At 46.5% G+C, this 21,466-nt stretch overlaps 1 long non-coding RNA gene across 1 annotated transcript in view; it reads right to left on the bottom strand.

Moving 5' to 3' along the window:
• LOC138581199 (uncharacterized) overlaps positions 1–18,195 on the bottom strand; it is a 475,801-nt gene extending 457,606 nt beyond the window's left edge. Inside the window, exon 1 of the long non-coding RNA XR_011304469.1 lies at positions 18,140–18,195. This is a non-coding gene — a long non-coding RNA (uncharacterized lncRNA). The remainder of the gene's footprint in view (positions 1–18,139) is intronic.
• Positions 18,196–21,466: the final 3,271 nt, after the last annotated feature.

Genomic DNA, 21,466 nt, shown 5'->3' with positions numbered 1-21,466 from the left:
TCGTCTCTGACAGGTGCTGGCGATTTCTAAATCCTGACAGGAGAGCTGTCTTGCAGAAGCTAAATATGCCAAAGCAGAGGTCTATCAAAATGCCATATAGAGTGCCACACATTGATTTAATGTGGAAAAAGGCTTGATTAAAGGTATATTGCTTATTTTCAGTTTATAATGTTATATTTTTTTCACAAGGAACTAAGTTTCAATTAATTAGAAGGCAGTCTGATTTAATTAAAAGTTCAAGAGGCCTTCTGTCCCTGGGAAGCCTTCACACCTGGTCTTACCACCAACAGCACAGGATATCGCATTGACATGTAAATCAGGAGAGGAGGAGATTTTCTCTGCAGCCCAGGGGAAGGAACAATGGATGAATGGGATGAATAGAATATGCTGATTTGAGGTGTAACTGTCAACACTGCTCTGGGAGAAGCAAGACATGTGACCGTCTGACTCACCAAGCTTCTAGGGGTGGACCAGACTGGGTTGTGGATTTAATATTGGACCAAATATATGTTTAAGGAAAATGCTTCTAAAATATTGTATCAAGCTGACAGAAATGTACAACTTTGGGATTCTTAATATGACAATTGCCCTCACAGTTTGAGACTAAGCTGAAATCCGTACGATGTTCTCAGAACAAACCCCGGGATTTATTGATATTGTAGAGACTGTGTTTATACTAGAAAATTGAAAACTTACAGTCATATGCTCAGAGAGGGTGTGTACCTACGTGTAAGATTTGGTGCAAAACCAATATTGTGAAACCTACCAAAATCGTGAATAAGTTGTCATTTCTGAACCCAAGCACGTAGAATGATCAGGGTTGAACAGAGACCTGTCATAATTAATATGTGATATGTACATGTATTCTCAACAACTTGTGTACCTTGGAAACATGTTTGATTATGAAAAATTGATTTTCTATGAGAAACCAAAGGAGAGTGTTCTTTCCTTAAGCCATACACATGACACCTAATGACTCATTCTGACTCACTAATCCTTTCTCCAGTCAGGTCACAGGGAATCCTCTAACCTATCAAATCCTTAGTGGGTTGGGCATAGAAAGTCAGCCTCAACACCCCCTTTGGAAACACATAAAAAGGACTGCTGAGACCCAGATAGGGACACTCATTTTTCCACTACTCACTGATTCCTGCGCAGCACTCTGCCCGACCAGATCCAGACAATATCCAGACCAGATCCAGACAATATCCAGACAGAGATTCCAGACTCCAGACCTAGATCCAGAGAGAGCAGTGCTGTCTCCAGACCCGCCAGACCCAGGACCAGAGGCCGTACTGTGAGCAGAACCAGTGCCTGACTGTCGGGTGGCGAGTGCAGTCCAAACCTGACCAGACCTGTGATGAGGTCCATTCCATTCTAAAACTAGGAGTGAGTATTTAGTCTAGAACTGTGCATAGTCATCTCTTAGTCTAAAGTAAGCTTATCCGATCCAAATCAACCTGTCCAGAACTGCATTTAGAATTTTGTGTCCATCCTTTGATCTCAAATATGTAAAAGCGTCATCTGTCATTCTGAAATCTTGACTTTATTTCTGAAAATCTACCTTCACAAAAACGTCCATATCTTTTGAACCGCACATCCTAGAAGCTAAATTTAACTGTCATTTTAAAGCTAGGAACCTAAGCTTACCAACAAACCCAAAACATTCCAACTCCTTATAGCTTTTCCGTAATCGTGATTTAAGCATGCAGAAAAAGTGCAGTGAATTACAATTTAGCTCAATTTCACCACTTGTATAAATAGCTGGCTCTTGCTTTCCACTGCTGAAATTCGTTTTCAATCTGATAATCATTCATGAATCATTGCTAGCGTTGACCTGAACTAACCCAAAGTAGTTATCACTTATCCTGAATATCCTTTAGTGAATTAAAATAATTTTTAGCATATTTTCACTTCATTGCAACCACATTTAAAAGCATTTGGCCTGTGTTTTAAAATCATTTCTGGGCCTCTCTAAGCTTGCTGGGGGGAACTGGAGTTGAACTGCATTTTGATTGTATTCCTGAAACCTGTGTGGTCTCCTTTCCATCTCTTCATATTGCATAGGGGGGAGTGAGTTGTCACAAGGGAAAAAGTGATCATATTATCTATTGTTGAAATCATATCAAGTTTATTTCTGTGCTGCATTCGTTCATATCTTGCATTTCCTTGAAACCATACAAAGTATTCTCTCCTACCTTATCCTTTCTATACCAGCTCCTCATTGATTAAAGAGAGTGTGCCATTGTAATATTACCCATTGTTGATCACTATTATATTCATAAGTGTGCTATCAAATATTAATTTATTCATAAACGTGTGATATATATATATTGTTTAATTCTTCAAATACATCTTTTAATTTGCAAAACAAACCTACTTCTTGGCTCAGTGAGGTCAAAGAGAGGGGCGTTATATAAGAGTTCATCATCCAGATTTAAGAACTTGACATAAAAATAAATAAATGAGGGCTTCCATTGGGCATCCCAGACTAGGCATTGACTTAGTTGGATTGCTGGATTGAGGTCACTTACAGAGTGGGGGCTCGTAGCCTAGGATTCTGGATGAGATCTACCACTTGTGCAGCTTAATACAGTGTGCTGACTAATAGGATACATAAATCCTGCTGGGCTGCTACGCTGTGTTACGCTGTGAAAGCACCCCTCCAAAAGGAACACTCTCAGGAAACGGTCTGTTTTGCAAGATAAAATACAAACTTCTGTAAGTCAGGAAGGAAATCAATTTCCAGAATGACGACATTGGTAGATATCAAAATAGCCAGAGAGCACCTCTTACATAAGCTATTTGTGAGAGGCGAATGGACGGAGCAGGACCAGAATGTGTGGTTGCAGGCAATCACATAACAGGTCACTGCAACTGAGTTAGATATCTGGAGATATCAGGGTCCCTTACATGTGGCCCTGAGTGAGCTATACATGGCCCCTAAGGCCGAGGATGAGCACAACAAGATTGCCAGGGTAGCGGCATATTTATATTTATATATGGGAGCCATACAGGACAAATGTGCAGAAGGCCAAGATTTGGCAAGTAGGCAACTGATGGCATTAGAGAAGGCCCAATCTGACCTCGTCTCTTCTGAGCAGAGGCTGCAGAGAAGCCAGCAGTCAGAAAACGAAAGTAGGCAGTATATCATTAAAATCATAGAGGACATGGGTATCCTGCAACAGGAAAGGGCAGACCAGGATACCAGAATTCTGGCCTTGCAGAAGGAGTATCAAGAAAGGTTGAGCTCCCTACTGCAGAGCCAGAAAAAGCTGGAGCAACAACTAGACTTCAACAGGGCATGCACAGAGCAGGTAGCCAACCTGCAAAGCTACCTAGATAGAGTGAATGCAGAGAGCAACAAACTGATTTTGAAAGACCTGGATACCCAGGCAGAGTTTGATGAGGAGCGCCAGAAAGCTGGTGCCTTTCAAAGGCAGAGGGACGACCTGGCGGCACAGAAGCAGGCCCTTACTCAGGAAAGGGACACGTTAGGCCAGGAAGTCTGCCACTTAAAAAGGAAAATGGAAATGAGAAGAATGAGGAGAATGGAAATGAGGTCACCTGGCCCTCCAGGGACTGGGTGACCTCCAAAAAGAGCATCAGAACTTGTTAGAGCACACCAGGACGGTAGAAGATGCTCTGGCAAGAAAGGGGCAGGCTAGTAGGGACGGTACCCAGGAGGTAACCCTCCTGCTGCAATGACTGGCACCAGTACTCCAGGACAAACCAGGAAGCACAGAGAGAGAATGAGGCTCTCTGTCAGCACAATGATAGGCTCCAGCGACAGGTAGCCATGCAGACTGACCTGATAGAGTCTAGTAAGGCCTTGATTGAGGAACTGAAAGCACAGGCTCTTGCATGGCAACAGGGAGCAGGGGCTGACAGAGATGAGGTTCGATGGGAAAGGGAAACACCTGAGCATAACCTCAGGAGCCCTAGTACCAGAGGCCTTCATCTCTCCCAGTCCTTGGAGAACTCTGCCACCCCCATGTCCCATGGCGCACATGAGCCCAGGGCCACGGGGATGGCAGATTACTATCCAGCCAGAAGTATGGGCCTCATAGGCCAGTTCCTCCCAGGAACGGACGGGCGGGCATCTGAGTATGGGCACCCAAGTACTGTGCAATTTAGTGGGGAACCCCAGGAGAGTAGGCCCACTAAGGGCATCCTGAAAACCTCTGCCCAGTCAGGTCAGTGGGGGGGTACCCATCAAATCCTGGCAGCAAGGAGGAATCTGAAGACATCTCTGAACGTCACAGGACACAGGAGACCAGGTCCCCACATTCTTCCAGCCATTCCCAGGCTCACAGAATCCAGGAAAACCTGGAAGATCAGACGGGCACCTCCGGGAGCAGTGCTTCTGAGTCAGAGGATGAATGGACCAGGGTTACCCGAACCAAGAAGGCCAATAAGGCAAAAAGGGCCTTGCTTAAGGACACCTTAAAACAGATTAAGGCAATAAGGAGTGTCATCACCCCTTATTACAAGAACGCCAAGTATTCTGTTTGGGAACACTTGGAGCTCTTTGAGCAAATGATGGAGACTTTCCATTTGAAAGACAGCAGTAGCTACATTCATTATGTAAAATGGACATTCTCCCCAGAATACTGCAGTTTCTTTGCGGGGCTGGAGGACCAAAACCATTCAAGATGGTCCTTATAGGGCGGCCATCTTGAAGCACTTTTCTGTTCATAGGAATCCCCAAGAGGCTCGCAAGGCAGCCTACAATTTGCAATGTGGGGAGGATCAGGCCCCACAAGAATTTGTGCAGGAGTTGTATGTGCTTTTGCGCAGACTACCAAAAGGGTTCGCACGGATAGCAACGAGTTTGTTAACACTTTTTTCCATGCCTTGCCCAAATACATCATGACCCAGCTAGTGAGAGATTTTCATGAGAAAAGGTCATTAGACTGGGTCATTGAACAGGCCGCCCGAATCTATGAGGTGCAGAAGCCCATAGAAAATAAAAGTAATGCTCAGAAAAGCCCCAAACCGACCAGCACCCCTGCTGCTGCCAAGGTGGCAGAGGTAAAGGTTGCCCCCATTTTAGATTTGGAGATGAGGGGGGCATAAAAACTTGCCTGCACAGAATAATTCCAAGCCCAGAAGGCCCTCGGGCCAGTCACAGACAGGAAGCCAAGGAGGTAGTCCCACAAATGGGGTCCCTCACTCCCCTAACTATGTAAGACCCCGCTACAAGGGAAACCGACCCATCCTGGGTTATGTGTGGACTCCTCCAGCCCAACTGAGGGATCCAGCCAAGCACCTAACCCAGGGAACTTCCCTCCTAACTTCCCCCAGGAGAGCAGAAATTCACCAAACCCTGGGCAGAACTTTTTCCCCAGGTATCCACCCAATTTCCAACCCCAAAATCATCCATCCTTCTTTCCCCACTTCCCTGAGCCCATACCACTTAATCCGGGAGAGGGGAGGCCAAGGGTGTAGGGGTAACCAAATCTTCCCAACCCAGGGTACTACCAGAGAAGGGATAGCTACCCCTCCCGGGATCAGCCCAGGGGAGAAAACAGAATCCCGTATCAGCCTGAGCGGGTTTCACAGTTAGAGCGCCAGGTCCAAAATATGGCACAGGAGCTGGGTCGCATGCTGAGGGCTCAGCAGAACCCTTAGATGGGCATGCCGGCGCAGAATGCCCCAAACTCTGGACCTGGTGCTCCAGAACAATGACGGGGGCAGCACCCCGATAACCCACCGGTTGCCAGGGAGGAGGCACAAGAGGAAGGGGGGTGTAATGCCTTGGAGGAAGCTTCCTTCCCCACTTGTGAACAGCCCCTGGAAACCCAGGAACCGGAAACAAAATCTCCTACCCCTGAAAGTCTGCCACCCAAGGAGCAGAGAGGATGTAGGAGAGACAAAGGACCTAAACAGACTCATTTTGTGGAGGAGGTACAGATCTTCCAATTTGAGGGAGAGGGATCCTCAGAGGATCCTGGGAAAAGGATCTTCTCCTTCAGAGATGGGGGAACTCCTCCCAAAGAAAAATGTGTCCCAAGGGATTCACATCCAGACTGGGTAGATGTGGGGACTGAGTTAGCGCCGCCCATCATCTCATCCCAGAACCAACAGCATGAAAATCCCCTGTTTCAAACCCATCCTGGTAACTGCCTCCAAAAAGGGGGGAGGTGCCCAGAACCGGAACCAAGGGAACTCGAAACTTCTCCCATCTCCAGTTGCCAACTTTTTCTTGCAGATTCCCATGACTCTCCACAGAACTCTACCCAAATCTCTTCTCTCTCAACGTCGAAAACCAGAAAATTAGCCCACCAGTTGTCCAAAAATGTGCATTATCTGTGCCCCCTTGCGGAGAAGGAGGGAAGATACTATGCCCTGGTACAAGTACAGGGGCCGGGTACAATTTTGGCACTGGTGGACACTGGATCCCAAGCTACCCTTCTGTCCAAAAAGGCCTTTGATGAACTAAATTCAGGAAGGGGGGAGAATTACCAAATTCCTCTCACCCCTCTTCCTGGACAACTTCAGAACTTTGACAGGAAGGAAATTCCCTTTGAGGGGACTGCGGATTTGGACATTAAAATTGGGCGACACAAGGTCATAGTAGTGACTCAAGAGGGCACCCCTTGTTTACTAGGGAATTACCTCCTGAGAAGGTTGTCACCCCTAATAGACTAGCCGACCAATAAAATTAAAACAGAGTGTCAACCATGTTAGTTTAAACGGCACATGCCACATGGTTGAACAAAAATCTGACCAAGTAGAATTTCACTTCCAGATCAGCCAAATTCCAGACGTGACAGTAATAGCAGTAGGACAACAGACTGGTGATGGGGGGTCCTCTCTATTTCTGAAGATCAACCTTCCTTCCAGTTTAAGGTGGTATTCCACACTGGAAGGAAACACTCTGAAATTCTTTACCAATCCACAATCAGACATTCCCACTCCTATAGTTCAGAAAGATGTGAAATCAGCTCAGAGCCTGGCTGATATTCAACAAATTGGAGAGCAGTTGTTCATCCCTGTTCAGTTAACTGATGGGAAGGACTCTGTTCTTGCCCGAGTGTGTGTGAACAACGGTAAGAGCTTCATCAGCGAAGCCATGTTCCGCCAACTCCCAAAAGATCCAGCTATTCCCACATTCAAACTGATAGTCAAATGGGAAAAGGACCTGGAAGCGCCCAATTCCAAACATCTCCTGCCAAGCAGGTGTATGCTCAAAATCTCCATTGGCAACAAGAGCATAGTCCATAATTGTTGGGTCGTGCGAGACGTCACTGCCGCCTTTTACTTAGGTAGTGACATTCTCAATCGCTTTGCCATTAGTTTGGACCTAATAAACTTCAAAACTTAGTCCCGATTAGCGGATAATCCCATGGGCTTTGATGATCCAGAGAAAGCATTTAGATCAGCTCAATTGCTACCTTATGCAGTTGAAATTCAGATTAAAGAGGAAGTCACCATCCCAGAAAGGACCCAACAATTCTCCCTGGGAGTGAAAGTTAAAAGAGGACAGAAATGGAAAAACCCTGATGTTTATATTCATCTAAATGCTTCTCTCCAACAGCAAGGGTTGGGGGTAAACCCAACACCATTAGTCAATAAAGAACATGACACCATTCCAATAGAGGTCGATAACAGCGACTTAAAGAGTATTGCTCTAGCCGCAGGCACCATTATTGGAATGGGGGTTGATGACCAATATTTTTCCATTGATCTAGGAAATGAACTGTTAGGACCAATCCCCAAGTACTGTTTTGACAGTGATAGTGATGACAACACAACACCAGACAGGATCTTTACCCGGCATGGGGGGAACTTCCTGGTGTACACTTCCTGCCCTTATGGTAAGGAAGATGTGACTTGTGACTTCAGGAGAGATGAGGTGATTTTCCAGGTCCATGAGGGCTGCCTTTCCCACCTGAAGCCTCCAGTCCAAATCAGTACTCTGACCAGGGACTTCTCCACCCAGCTGGAGGAGGCCGCCGAGATAGCAAAACCAGAAGTCTTTCCAGGCTTCAGGCAGATGGTTGAAGAGAGAGTCAACCTAGCTGATGCCTGTGTGACTCTGGAGCAGAAGCAAAAGTTGAAACAAGTTTTCTTGGATTTTCAAGATCTCTTTGCGGTGGACTCATATGACTGTGGTCGCACCGACATCCACACAACTACAATTCCCACGGACCCTGGCATGACTCCAGTGTTTGTGAAGCAATATCGCTTGCCTCTCGCATCCATGGAGTCCTTACTGAAATAATTAAGAACCTTGAGTCCCGGGGGATAATCCGTCCAGTATACAGCACCTTCAATAATCCGGTGCTGGGAATATTGAGACCAAACGGCCAGTGGAGACTCTGCAACAACCTTAGGGAGCTCAACAAACGGGTCCATACTTCCCGATGGCCTCTTCCCTACATTGACCAAGGGCTGGACCAGATCCAGGGGTCACAGGTATTCACTGCAATAGACCTGACCAATGGATACTGGACTGTGCCTGTCAATACAAGCTGGCTTTTACCTTTGGGGGCCAGCAGTACACATGGACCCTGACTCCCTTCGGAAACCTCAACTCCGGCAATTAATTCAACATTTTCCTACATAAGGCCATACCCGACCTGGGTGCGAGGGGTAACCTGGCTTATGCAGATGATGTCCTCATCAAAAGTTCAACTGTGGAGGAACACATAGCGGAGATCCGCTATGTTCTGACACAGTTGAGGGTCGCCGGAGCAAAACTTTCCTTTCAGAAAGCACAGTGGTGTAGAATCTGTGTTAATTTCTTGGGGCATGAGATTACTCTTCAGGGTCTCGGTCCCCAGGAAAAGAAAGTGGAAGCACTTCAGAAACTGAAAGACCCCACAACTCTGCGGGAACTAAGGAGCCTCCTTGGACTGACTAATTACAGCAGAAAGTTCATTGAGGGCTACGCAGAGATCACTAGACCCCTGATTCATCTCTTGAAGGGGGGGTCAAGTGGGAATGGGGTCCAGAACAATCCGAGGCAGTAAGACAGCTCAAAAGAAGCCTCTCACAAGCGCCTTGCCTAGCTTACCATGTCATAAACAAGGAGTTTTTCTTGGAGACAGGGTTCTCTAATACATGCTTGACTGCAGTATTATATCAAAAGCATGACAAGGTCAATAAAGTAATCTCCTATGCGAGCAAAACCTGATCCTCTGTGGAGGAAAAATTCAACGATTGTGAGAAGGCACTCCTGGCAACGGTGTGGGCATTGAAGAACTACCGCCCTTTTATCCAGGGGGAACACATCATAGTGGAGACTCCACACCAGCCTCTGCAATATGTCCAAAGTGACAGAATCCGGGCTGGAAATGTGAGTAATTCCTGAATTTCTTCCTGTATTCTGTCAATGCAAGGCTTTCCTGTAGAGGTCAGATATGGCCAAAACAAGAAGAGTCCCCTCGCGCAAGGTCTGGCTGTCTTGCATGATTGTGCCAGAGAAAACTGTCTTGAGGACGAAAGTCTAAAAATCAAGGACAACATGGAGGAATTCCTCAATTCCCCACACAAAGTCTTTGAAGAAGATAAGTGTGAGGGAATGCCCACTGTCTATGTGGATGGATGCTCTTACCATGTTGACAACACGGGGAGAAATTACTTGTGGCCGGCGTAGGGAATGCATGGGTGATTGAGTCCCCAGAACCCTCGCTGGATACAAGATTGGTCCCCGAAGTAGTCAGGTGGCAGAGTTGATGGCTGTGCATCAAGCCATCCTCACTGCTGTCCAACATCAACTCCACCACCAGAGGCATGCTATGTGCTAATAACAAGCCCTTGAAACATAGGAAGTTAATCCAAAATATTGATGATCTTGTCACCTCAAAGGGGTTGACCATCTACTGGAAAAAGATCAAGGGTCATTCCAAAGTAGAGGGACCCGACAAAGCTGGAAATGACTTAGCTGATCAGCTGGCCAAAACCGGGGCCATCCAAGGGGATCTAATAGAGATTGAGTCCCTGTTGGGGGAAATCCAGGTCACTGCTATCACTAGGTCCCAGACAAATGCTCACAATGATCTTTCAACTGCACAATGGAGTAAGGAGACCCCAGATGCTGTTTTGATTACGGCTCAGAAAGGGGATCCAATAATTGGTAAGTTTTACCAACACATTGAGGACCCTGAGAACCTTCCCCTGATGGATACCGATTACGCTGGGAAAGAGGACCTCAGAGTGTTGATGAAATGTCCAAAAATGTTCCGAATCCAAGACGGTTTGTTGGTAAGGAAATCCCAAGCTGGCCATGATCAGTGGGTGGTTCCTACCTCATTGCGAAGCCTGATGTTAAGTCACGCCCATGATGCAGCCACAGCCGTTCATAGGGGGATTCATACAACACTCGAAATCTTAAAAGAGGTTGGATACTGGCCACACATGGGGCAGGACCTCGACCAATACTTGAAGGGGTGTCTTGTGTGTGCACAATTTCAGCCAACATCCCTCACACACCGTGCGCCTCTCCAAAAGAGGGGGGATGACACTGCCATGGTCAGATTTTCAAGTCCACTACATGGGTCCCGTGATTGGCTCCTCTAGGGGAAATAACCAGCGAAGTAATGACAAAGATGTTGGAGATACTGGGGGTTTAAAGGAAGCTACACATTGCTTACCGGCCAGCCTCTTCGGGTGCAGTAGAACGTTACAACAAAACCATTGTGAGCATCTTAAAAAGGTTTGTGGCAGATTCTGGGCCAAGTTGGGATATTCGTTTACCTCTTGTCCTAATGGCCATCAGATCTACCCCTTCATGTGCAACAAAAAATGTCACCGTTTGAGCTGATGACTGGACGCAGGATGGTGCTTCCCCACACAGTACCTCCCGTCAAAAATGGGTGCAGTACCTTTTCTCGCCTCTGACAGGTGCTGGCGATTTCTGAATCCTGACAGGAGAGCTGTCTTGTAGAAGCTAAATATGCCAAAGCAGAGAAATCTATCAAAATGCCATATAGAGTGCCACACATTCATTTAATGTGGAAAAAGACTTGATTAAAGATATGTTGCTTATTTTCAGTTTATAATGTTATATATATTTTCACAAGGAACTACGTTTCAATTGATTAGAAGGCAGTCTGATTTAATTAAAAGTTCAAGAGGCCTTCTGTCCCTGGGAAGCCTTCACACCTGGTTTTACCACCAACAGCACAGGATATCGCATTGACATGTAAAACAGGAGAGGAGGAGATTTTCTCTGCAGCCCCGTGAAAGGAACAATGGGGGCTTTGGGATGAATAGAATATGCTGATTTGAGGTGTAACTGTCAACACTGCTCTGGGAGAAGCAAGACATGTGACCATCTGACTCACCAAGCTTCTAGGGGTGGACCAGACTGGGTTGTGGATTTAATATTGCACCAAATATATGTTTAAGGAAAATGCTTCTAAAATATTGTATCAAGCTGACAGAAATGTACAACTTTGGGATTCTTAATATGACAATTGCCCTCACAGTTTGAGACTAAGCTGAAATCTGTACGATGTTCTAAGACAAAACCCCGGGATTTATTAATATTGTAGACACTGTGTTTATACTAGAAAATTGAAAACTTACAGTGATATGCTCAGAGAGGATGTGTACCTCCGTGTAAGATTTGGTGCAAAACCAATATTGCGAAACCTACCAAAATCGTGAATAAGTTGTCATTTCTGAACCCAAGCTTGTAGAAAGATCAGGGTTGAACAGAGACTTGTCTTAATTAATATGTGATATGTACATGTATTCTCAACAACTTGTGTACCTTCGAAACATGTTTGATTATGAAAAATGGATTTTCTATGAGAAACCAAAGGGGAGTGTTCTTTCCTTAAGCCATAAACATGACACCCGATGACTCATTCTGACTCACTAATCCTTTCTCCAGTCAGGTCACAGGAAATCCTCTAACCTATCAAATCCTTAGTGGGTTGGGCATAGAAAGTCAGCCTGCACACCCCCTTTGGAAACTCATAAAAAGGACTGCTGAGATCCAGATAGGGACACTCATTTTTCCACTACTCACAGATTCCTGCGCAGCACTCTGCCCGACCAGACCAGACAATATCCAGACCAGATCCAGACAATATCCAGACAGATCCAGAGAGAGCAGTGCTGTCGCCAGAACCACCAGACCCAGTTCAGAGGCTGTGCTGTGAGCAGTAGCATAACACAAGATGTGGGGGCCCCCCTGGGAGCCATGCTGAGGGGGCCCCCCAACTCAGCAACAAATCAAGGGTCGCGCCACACTCTGGGCCAGCCTAGATTATCACGCTTGCGCAATACGCACAAACGTGCTGCTGAACAGATATGCCGCACACTGCACTAGGAGAAAGATATACATATGTGTTTTAATATAACATACAGCACACTGTCTGAGAAAAATTGGCTAAAAAGCCAGAGTGTTTGCAATTGTTTTGTAGGGTAACACCAATACAATAGATGCAAGTCACCAACAGAGCACAGGAACATTACAGCCTTGCTATTAAAAATGCCATGCCACAATGAAAACATGTCCAACTGGCTGCACAAGATAGACCAGTGTGGACATGTAATAACAATATAGTAAAGCTTGCCAGGCCACATTTAGACATATCTAGACTGGTTGCACCAAAATGGCAGTCGAAGCAATAACACTCATCAAGAATAGAACACACATTCAAGCCTGTGTCTCTGTGGCCTCTAACAACACGGCCAAACTCTTTAAAAATCTGAAAAGAACTGGTCAATCCTATTGAGGTCTTTACATCTCCTGTTCCCTCAAAGGCCCTCTTTATGGCTCTGTCATCTCACTTCTACGCTAAAACTCAGGACATCCTGTCCTCCCTCTCCTCTTCCTCTCCCTCTTCCTCTCTCGGCCCCCCCTTTGGCCATCTCTACCTCTCTTCCTCCTTTCTCCTCTTTCCCTCTGACAACACCTGACAAGGTTTCTACACAAGTCGGATCTATGAAAGTGTCATCCAAACAGGTGCTCTACTGCTCCACCAGAACCATCAAGAACCATATTGACACCCTCGCTCCAGCCTTGACCGATTTCTGTAATCACTCTTTCCCCTCTCCCGTTAAGCACTCCCTTATGCACCCACTCCTCAAGAAGCTTTCTGCCGATCCTGCCTGCCCGGCAAACTATCGCCCAATCTCCATCACCCCTTTCCTGGGCAAACTGTTGAAAAAGCTGGCCATCTCCCAGCTTACTCTCCACACGGAATCTGTTGGTTGTCTCCATGACCATCAGTCTGGCTTCAGTGCCAGAAACACGGAAACTGCTGTCCTGAACACCTGTGAAGTTCTGCTCTCTAACCTTGATTCCAGCATTCCTTCTGTCCTCATCCTCCTTGATCTTTCCTGTGCTTTCGACACGGTCAACCATGCCATCCTGATCAATCTTGATCAATCGACTCCATGAGAAACTGGGCATCACGGATCAGGCCCTTGAGTGGCTGACCTCCTTCCTCTTGAACTGCCCCTCCCAGGTCCAACTTGATCCCTTTCTCCCCGCTCCATCCTCTCGCTCTGGTTTTTCAACCTCTATGTGGCCCCTTTGACCCACCTGATCTCTACATTCTCCTCTAACTTTCAGTGTTATGCGGATGACACTCCACTTTCCTTCAGGCTCCCCTCAGACTCCTCTCATCTCTCGCTCATTCCCGACTGTCTATCCGCGATTCAGGATTGGTGTGCCTCCAACTATCTCTGCCTTAATGTCAGTAAGATGGAATCCTTCTCATTTGGTCTCCTGCCACTGCTTTCCCTCTCTCACTCTGGCCGCCAGCATTGGGCCCTCTTCCTTCACCTTCCTGTGAGGCAAACAACACTGGTGTCATCTTTGACTCCACTCACTTTCTCTCCTCACATCTCAGACGTTGCCAAGAAGTCCCACTACCAGCTGCTCCTCCTCAAAGGGACTCTTCCATTTCTCACTTTTCCCCAGAAGCTCACTGTCTGCAGAGCACTGGTTCTCTCCTGGCTGGACTACTGCAACAGCCTCTTTCTCAATCTGCCTTCCTCTACTATCCAGCCCCTGCAACTAATCCAGAAAAGAACTACAAGACTTATCCTTGGCCTCAAGCACAGGGATCGTATCTCTCCAGCCCTGAAATCTCTCCACTTGCTCCCAGTTGCTGCAAGTATCAAGTTCAAGACCCTTTGCATTGTGCACAAGGCTTTCTGGGCCCGGGGCCCGCACTACATCCAACACTCTCTTCCAAAATATCTTCCTTCTCAAGCCCTTCGCTCAGCTACCTACAACTCTCTAAGGGTTAGACGCTTCTCCAGGAAGAGAGTGGGGGGTAGATCTCTCTCCTCTACAGGTGCCTCCCACTGTAATAGCCTCCCTGCCCCATTCAAGCTTTAGCAGACCACCTGAAGTTCTGGAAGCAGCTCAAAACATTCCTCTTCTCCTCTGCTTTCTCTCTCTCCCTCCCCTGCTGGCCTACCTGACCTACCTGTCTGCTGTACCAACTGGTTGCTTGGCTACCTTCAGAGTCTCACTGAGTCAAGACTCTTTCTTGATCAGTCACCCTTGCACTGCCTCTGGTCCTACCATGCACTTATGTAACTGTAACCCTACAGTGCCTTGTACTCCTTGCACTACCCAGAGCTGTGCTGCCCTGACAGCACTTACTCAGAGCATTGCTGCCCTGTTTTCCCCTCCCCTCTCCCTTGCACTTCCCCCGTCCTTTTCCCCTTGCGCTTCTCATTATCGAACTTGCACGATCTGAATGACACAAGGCCTAGTAAGATCGTTTGTCTTGTCCTCCCTCTATCTTCCATCCCTTGTCTTGTCGCGCCTAGAAACACTTGTGTGCAGGTGCGTTATAAATGACTTATATCATTTGATCACAGATGCCCAGAAAAATATACAATGCTGCAGTAAGAAACGGCTGACTGGCAGCACCCAAATGGCAGTCTAGCCAGGTAATTCACTTAGCAGGACTGCTTTATCATAAATGCCCCATTAAAAAAAGTCATACCAAACTGAGGAATGACTAGACTGGCTGCACCAAAATGCCTCTCTAGCCACTAATACCACATATCATGCCTGCTTAGCCCGGACATGGACAGCCATTATAATTTGTTGTATAATCCTGCCCCCCTCACACATCCCCTCTCCCTCCCACCCCAACCTTCAAAATCAGCTGCTTGGCCCAGAATTACCTCCCCATCCCTCTTCCTTGCCCCAGAGCTTACGGTTGAGGCTCCTTGCCTCATAGGTAAGTACTGGGATGAGGAAGAGTGGGACTAGAAGTAATGAAGATTCCAGGTAGCTAAATCAAGCATTACTTCCATGTACCTCTACCTCATCCCAGTACTTGTATATGAGGCAGAGTGCCTTATACACAAGTACTGTCTCATACACACTGGGACGAGGATGAATAGGGCTAGGAGTAATGAAGATTACCAATAAGTAATCCAGGCATTAAACACAAGTATTGGTGCAACACCATTGAGTTGACTGGGATTCAGCTCTCCCTCCCCTACCCTCTCCTCCCCCCCTGAAATGTTGGGCTATGTTGACCAGACCTGGCTGACCTTCAGAGCATTTGCCAGACAGAAAAGGACACAGATGTTAAATGTCACCTGGGTTTCTCTGTTAACAAGAACCCACCAATTACTAACATAAAGCAATTCACTGTTAGTAGCTGCATTCAAATGCCAAATTTTTTAGGCAATTGAAATTGTGATGTGGGTTTAATACTTGCATGCCAGGGGAGTGATTGGAAGGGTAGAGAGGGAACAGGAGACCACTCATTCTCACAGCAGTCCATAAGTGGGTGCTTTAAACCTTAAAGGAGAGAGTTAACTGCTTGTAACATTGAAGCTGCACTAGAATAGTCTCATAAAAATGCATAAAGAAATTAGATGACCCAAACAACTAAGTTTGCCCCTCCCCCACCGCCCATGAAGTTGGCACCCCTCCCAACATTTGAAGGGTTAGCCCCCGAAATGTAGGTTTTGTTGCGCCCCTGAATGCAAGCACACACACCATTCACCATATACACATACGCAGACCCAGCCATCCATACATTTAAGTGTGCATTCTTTCACCATACTGGCACACCCAGGCAGCCATCCATACATTTAAGTGTGCACCCTTTCACCATACAGGCACACCCAGGCAGCCACCCATAAAATTACGTATGCACCCTTTCACCATACAGGCACACACACCCAGGCATATTTAAGTGTGCACCCTTTCACCATACACTCACACAGGCAGCCACCTATACATTTAACTGTGCACCCTTTCACCATACAGGCACACCCAGGCAGCCACCCGTATCTTAAAGTGTGCACCCTTTCACCATACACTCGCACAGGCAGCCACCTATACACGTAAGTGTGACCCCTTTCAACATACACTCACACACACGCACATCATGGGGTTGAGGGGGAGCCCTAACACTTAAAAAAGAAATTGGGCCTCATTACAACTATACCGGACTGTAAACAACGATGCTGGTAAGCTCACCGGCACTGTTGTTTCGGGGCCGGCATATTACAGCTCTGCGGGCGGTTGACGTCCTGCCCGGCAGGTCAGACCTGCCGGGCAGAACGGCACCCACCCGCATAGTTTTCACGGAAGCACTGGCACCGTTATTAACAGTGCCGGTGCTTCTATGGTCCCCATTCCCATAGAGTCTGATAGGACTTTATGGAAATGAGGACTTACCATTTGCCAGCGCCTGACTTCCCAGACCGCCGGGGTTGTAATCCCTCGGTGATACCGGGAAGTCGGGGGCCGGTAAATCATTATGGGTCTGGTGGCAACCTGCTGGTAGCAATGGCACGGTTGCCGCCAAACCCGTAATGAGGCCCATCGTTTCTTTTGAAGTCACTCTGACTTCATAAAGAAATAATTTCTGTTACAGAAATGATTTCTTTATAAATGCAGAGGAAATTCAAAAAGAAAAAAAATATATTTTTTTTTTGCAAAAAAAAATATATATTTTTTCTACAAGTGGGAGCCCCTCCCAGGACATGTGCTGGCGGGGCCCCCCACACTGCCGGGGCTGTGGGGGCCCCTGTTACGCCAGTGGCTCTGAGCAGAACCAGTGCCTGACTATCCGGTGGCGAGTGCAGTCCAACCCTGGCCAGATCTGTGATGAGGTCCATTCCATTCTAAAACTAGGAGTGAGTATTTAGTCTAGAACTGTGCATAGTCATCTCTTAGTCTAAAGTAAGCTTATCCCATCCAAATCAACCTGTCCAGAACTGCATTTAGAATTTTGTGTCCATCCTGTGATCTCAAATCTGTAAAAGCGTCATCTGTCATTCTGAAATCTTGACTTCATTTCTGAAAATCTACCTTCACAAAAACGTCCGTATCTTTTGAACCGCACGTCCTAGAAGCAAAATTTAACTGTCATTTTAAAGCTATGAACCTAAGCTTTCCAAGTTGTTCCGTAATCATTCATGAATCATTGCTAGCGTTGACCTGAACTAATCCAAAGTAGTTATCACTTATCCTGAATATCCTTTAGTGAATTAAAATCATTTTTAGCATATTTTCACTTCATTGCAACCACATTTAAAAGCATTTGGCCTGTGTTTTAAAATCATTTCTGGACCTCTCTAAGCTTGCTGGGGGGAACTGGAATTGAACTGCATTTTGATTGTATTCCTGAAACCTGTGTGGTCTCCTTTCCATCTCTTCATATTGCACGGGGGGGGAGTGAGTTGTCACAAGGGAAAAAGTGATCATATTATCTCTTGTTGAAATCATGTCAAGTTTATTTCTGTGCTGCATTCTTTCATATCTTGCATTTCCTTGAAACCATACAAAGTATTCTCTGCTAATTTATCCTTTCTATACCAACTCCTCATTGATTAAAGAGAGTGTGCCATTGTAATATTACCCATTGTTGATCACTATTATATTCATAAGTGTGCTATCAAATATTAATTTATTCATAAAAGTGTGATATATATATATATATATATATATATATATATATATATGTATAGTTCAATTCCTCAAATTAATCTTTTAATTTGCAAAACAAACCTACTTCTTGGCTCAGTGAGGTCAGAGGGATTCAAAGAGAGGGGTGTTATATAAGGGTTCATCATCCAGATTTAAGAACTTGACATAAAAATATATAGATAAGGGCTTCCATTTGGCATCCCAGACTAGGTATTGACTTAGTTGGATTGCTGGATTGAGGTCACTTACAATTTACCGGCGAGACCCAATTCAGCAAACGCATCACACTGGACTTCCGCACACCTAAGGAAGAGAAAGAGACATTTATTAAACCAAGAAAGGCTTGCAAGAATAACAACAATATACAACAGCAATAAGATCTACCTGAAAGACTCCAAACGGGCCGGCATCAGTGAAGTAACTAGATCGCATTTGCCCACAAAGGACAATGCGCCCCTGCCAGGAAGGCAGGACGGAGAGCACACCTGAATAAACAATAAGGTGAGGAGAGGCCCAGAGGGTCTGCAGGCATACGGGGTGGTGGGGGGCTGATTACCCCAGTTGGCCAGTCCTGAACATAGCCCTCCTGTATTACAGGCAGAACTCCCCCGCTGGCCACACCTGGGAACCGCAGAGAAGGATACCAGAGTCCCTACGGCTGGGTGGCGTCCCTGTGGATACCAGGTGAGCGTAACAGCCGGTGCTGGTAAACCCATTCCGCCCTATCATGAGGTTCCCTTGCGTGATCCGCCCAGAACGTCTGGTCAGACCAGACGTCCTTAGCGGGTCCCGCCAGGGGACCAAGGAGCTAATAACGGGCCCGTTATCAACTGACCCGTTATTAGCTCCATCCCCATTCCCATTGAGCCCTATGGGGGCTCAAATGGAAATGGGGATTGGTTTTGTGAATATGGAATTACTGGGTCCTCCAAGGTTGGAATGACCCGGTAATTCCTCATTCACAAAATCTGGAGCTGGAACCCGGTATGGAGGCAGCCATGCCCTTATTAAGGGCATGGCTGCCTCCATACTCGTAATGAAGCCCTTTTTTTTGGTTGGTAATAGAATTACCCCCGTTTTACGGGATCACCAGATTCTGAGTTTGACCTTGAAGCATGATGCTGGAGTTAAATCCTCAGCTTTATGGTAGAATAATTGGTGGAAGTACCACGGCAGAATTACCACTTGCAGTAATTCTGACAAAATCCCCATGGAGTCCTACAGACACCAACAATGGGGATTAACACCACCCCTCCACCACTTGTAATCCTGTGGTAAACCAATAGGACAGAGTGGTGGTAAGAGTACACAGGTTTGGCGGAAATTCAGTAGATTTACTGCCGAGTTATCACCAAACTCATAAAGAGCCCCATGGGGCCTAATTTACAAAACAGTTTTTCATTGAGCTGAATCAGGCCCATAAAGTGTGGAGAGAGAGAGAGAGTGCGAGAGAGAGAGAGAGAGAGAGAGAGAGCGTGCACACGAGTTTGGCATCCTACATACAGATAACCAGATGGGGGAAGAATACGGATAATACAAATAATTTACGTTCTTCTCGCAGGATCTGTTTGTGTTACTTTCTCATTTCTGACTACGTTTCCCTGTGCATTTTTCCCTTCCCACTACAACCCTTGCCCCTTCCCCCGCCTCGCCGGGGGAAAGCAGTGGCTTATTTTTGATGACTTTTTTTTTTTGTCTTGCACCTACTAGAGAACAAACATCCGCACAGGAATCACAGCGCTGCCCTCAACAGGGCCGCCTATTATTGCTCTTGTCGTAAAGCAGCCACGTGTGAAATCAGACTGAGGTAAAATCAGAAGCATTCTGCGTCAAGGGAACGGCTCTGACTTGTAGCCCGAGGGATACAGTCCGCGCGCCGTGTGTGCCAAGGTCTCCTTAGGACGGTGGAAGGCAATTGATGGATGCACACAGCCCGTGCTGTTTTGAGTCTTGCCCCACGCTTTGGGGGTGAAGTCGGGGAATGATGTAGACGTGAGTCGCTGGTTTTTGAATGGCTTTAATTTGGCACCTGGCAGAGCTGGATATGGTCTGAAGCCGCGGATAAACATATTTCAGCATTTATAGCACGCTTTATGACAACGCGAGGAGCCTTTGGAGTGCTCCATAAGATTTCAAGTGTCCATTGTATGCAGAACTGGTCATTGCGTTCGATTTTTCAGGATTCGAGATTCCTGATTAAATGTGACTATTCTGCTCAGGATTGTACTCTGCAGAAAATATTCAAGTACAGCTTTGTAAAGATGTGCACCGTTTCTTATTTGTTTGCAACAATATAGGAAACGCTCCGCCTTTCTTTAATAATGTATTAATTAATCTCTGAAATGTATTTATTTGGGGGGCTGAGAAAAATCTCCTGAGTTCCCCCTCCCCTTAACTTTCAACCCACACTCTCCCAACCCGCCTGCACCCCCCACCCTTCCTCACTGGTGGCTGGTGGGATCCCACAGTTAATAATTTCCATTTCCTGTACTGATGTATGGCAACAGTGTGGCTGACTGTCTATGCCTATTCCAGCACTAGCTACTACAAGAGTCATCGAAGCAGTGACGTGTGCCCCATGCCAGAAGGAAGCAACATGTCACATGGTGTAAGAAACTGCATTGGTAGTACCAGAGTGGGGGAGTAGCTTGCCCATCAATTGGCTCTTGCAGAGCTCAAACAACGTCCTATTCAGGAATTTGCTTTTGCAGATAAGATGTAAGACTGTAGGACTCTTTGAAGTTCCTATTTGACTCACCTGTGGTAGCGTGGGCCAATCTTCAAAAGCATGTACTCAAGCAGAGGTGCAGGCCATTCAATGTTCATGAGTTCAGGTTGCATTTGCAATAACCAGTAATCCGGCCTTGCCCAAACACCACACTATTGAAGCACCTGTGTTGGAAAAAGCTGTTTACTCGGTAATGGCTGTGCTTTAAATGGGGCATAGGTTTGAAGGGGGCTCGGGCAAGGGTGCATGGCCTAAGTGGTGGAGGCAATGGGGGATTTGGCGGGTATAGAGACAGAGGGGGGATAATGAGAGGCAAGAGGGTTGCAGTGCTTTGGTGCGCCCTCTCCTTTTGTTTTTTAATCACTGGGTCAGACCACCGCAGGTAGTGACAAGAACATTCCAGCACCCTGCCTTTAGTTTCTACCGACACGTCAGGCAGCCCTTTAACTCAACATTGCCCTGTGGTTAAAGGGCTGCCTTCAAGATCAGGGCGTCTCAGTTTTTTGTAATCAGAAGCTTCTACCTCGCAAACAGCCCTTTAACCATGCAGCGATTTTACGCTGAAGGAATGCCTGTGGTGTTTGGTACTCCTAGTGCTAGTTGGGGGGAACCCGGCAGAGGCTTGGGGGCACTTTTTGAAGACAGACTGGGCTCTGCCCCGGCTAGCCCAGCCACGCAAAACCCTGGGTAAGGGTGTTCACATTTAAATGGCTCTCAAAATAACTTCCATTTGCAAAATGATGCAACTAGCTCCTACCTATTGAATGGTGCTTCATTTGCATAGCGTTAATATAAACTGTCATGTTGGTCTCTCCATATAGGCACCCATGCAGACCAAATACAGAATG

The sequence above is a fragment of the Ambystoma mexicanum genome, chromosome 3p (genome assembly GCF_040938575.1).
Source record: "Ambystoma mexicanum isolate Mex_15411 chromosome 3p, UKY_AmexF1_1, whole genome shotgun sequence".
Lineage (NCBI taxonomy): Eukaryota > Metazoa > Chordata > Amphibia > Caudata > Ambystomatidae > Ambystoma > Ambystoma mexicanum.
Note: the sequence above shows the minus strand (reverse complement) of the source record. Positions and strands in the feature narration are given on the sequence as shown.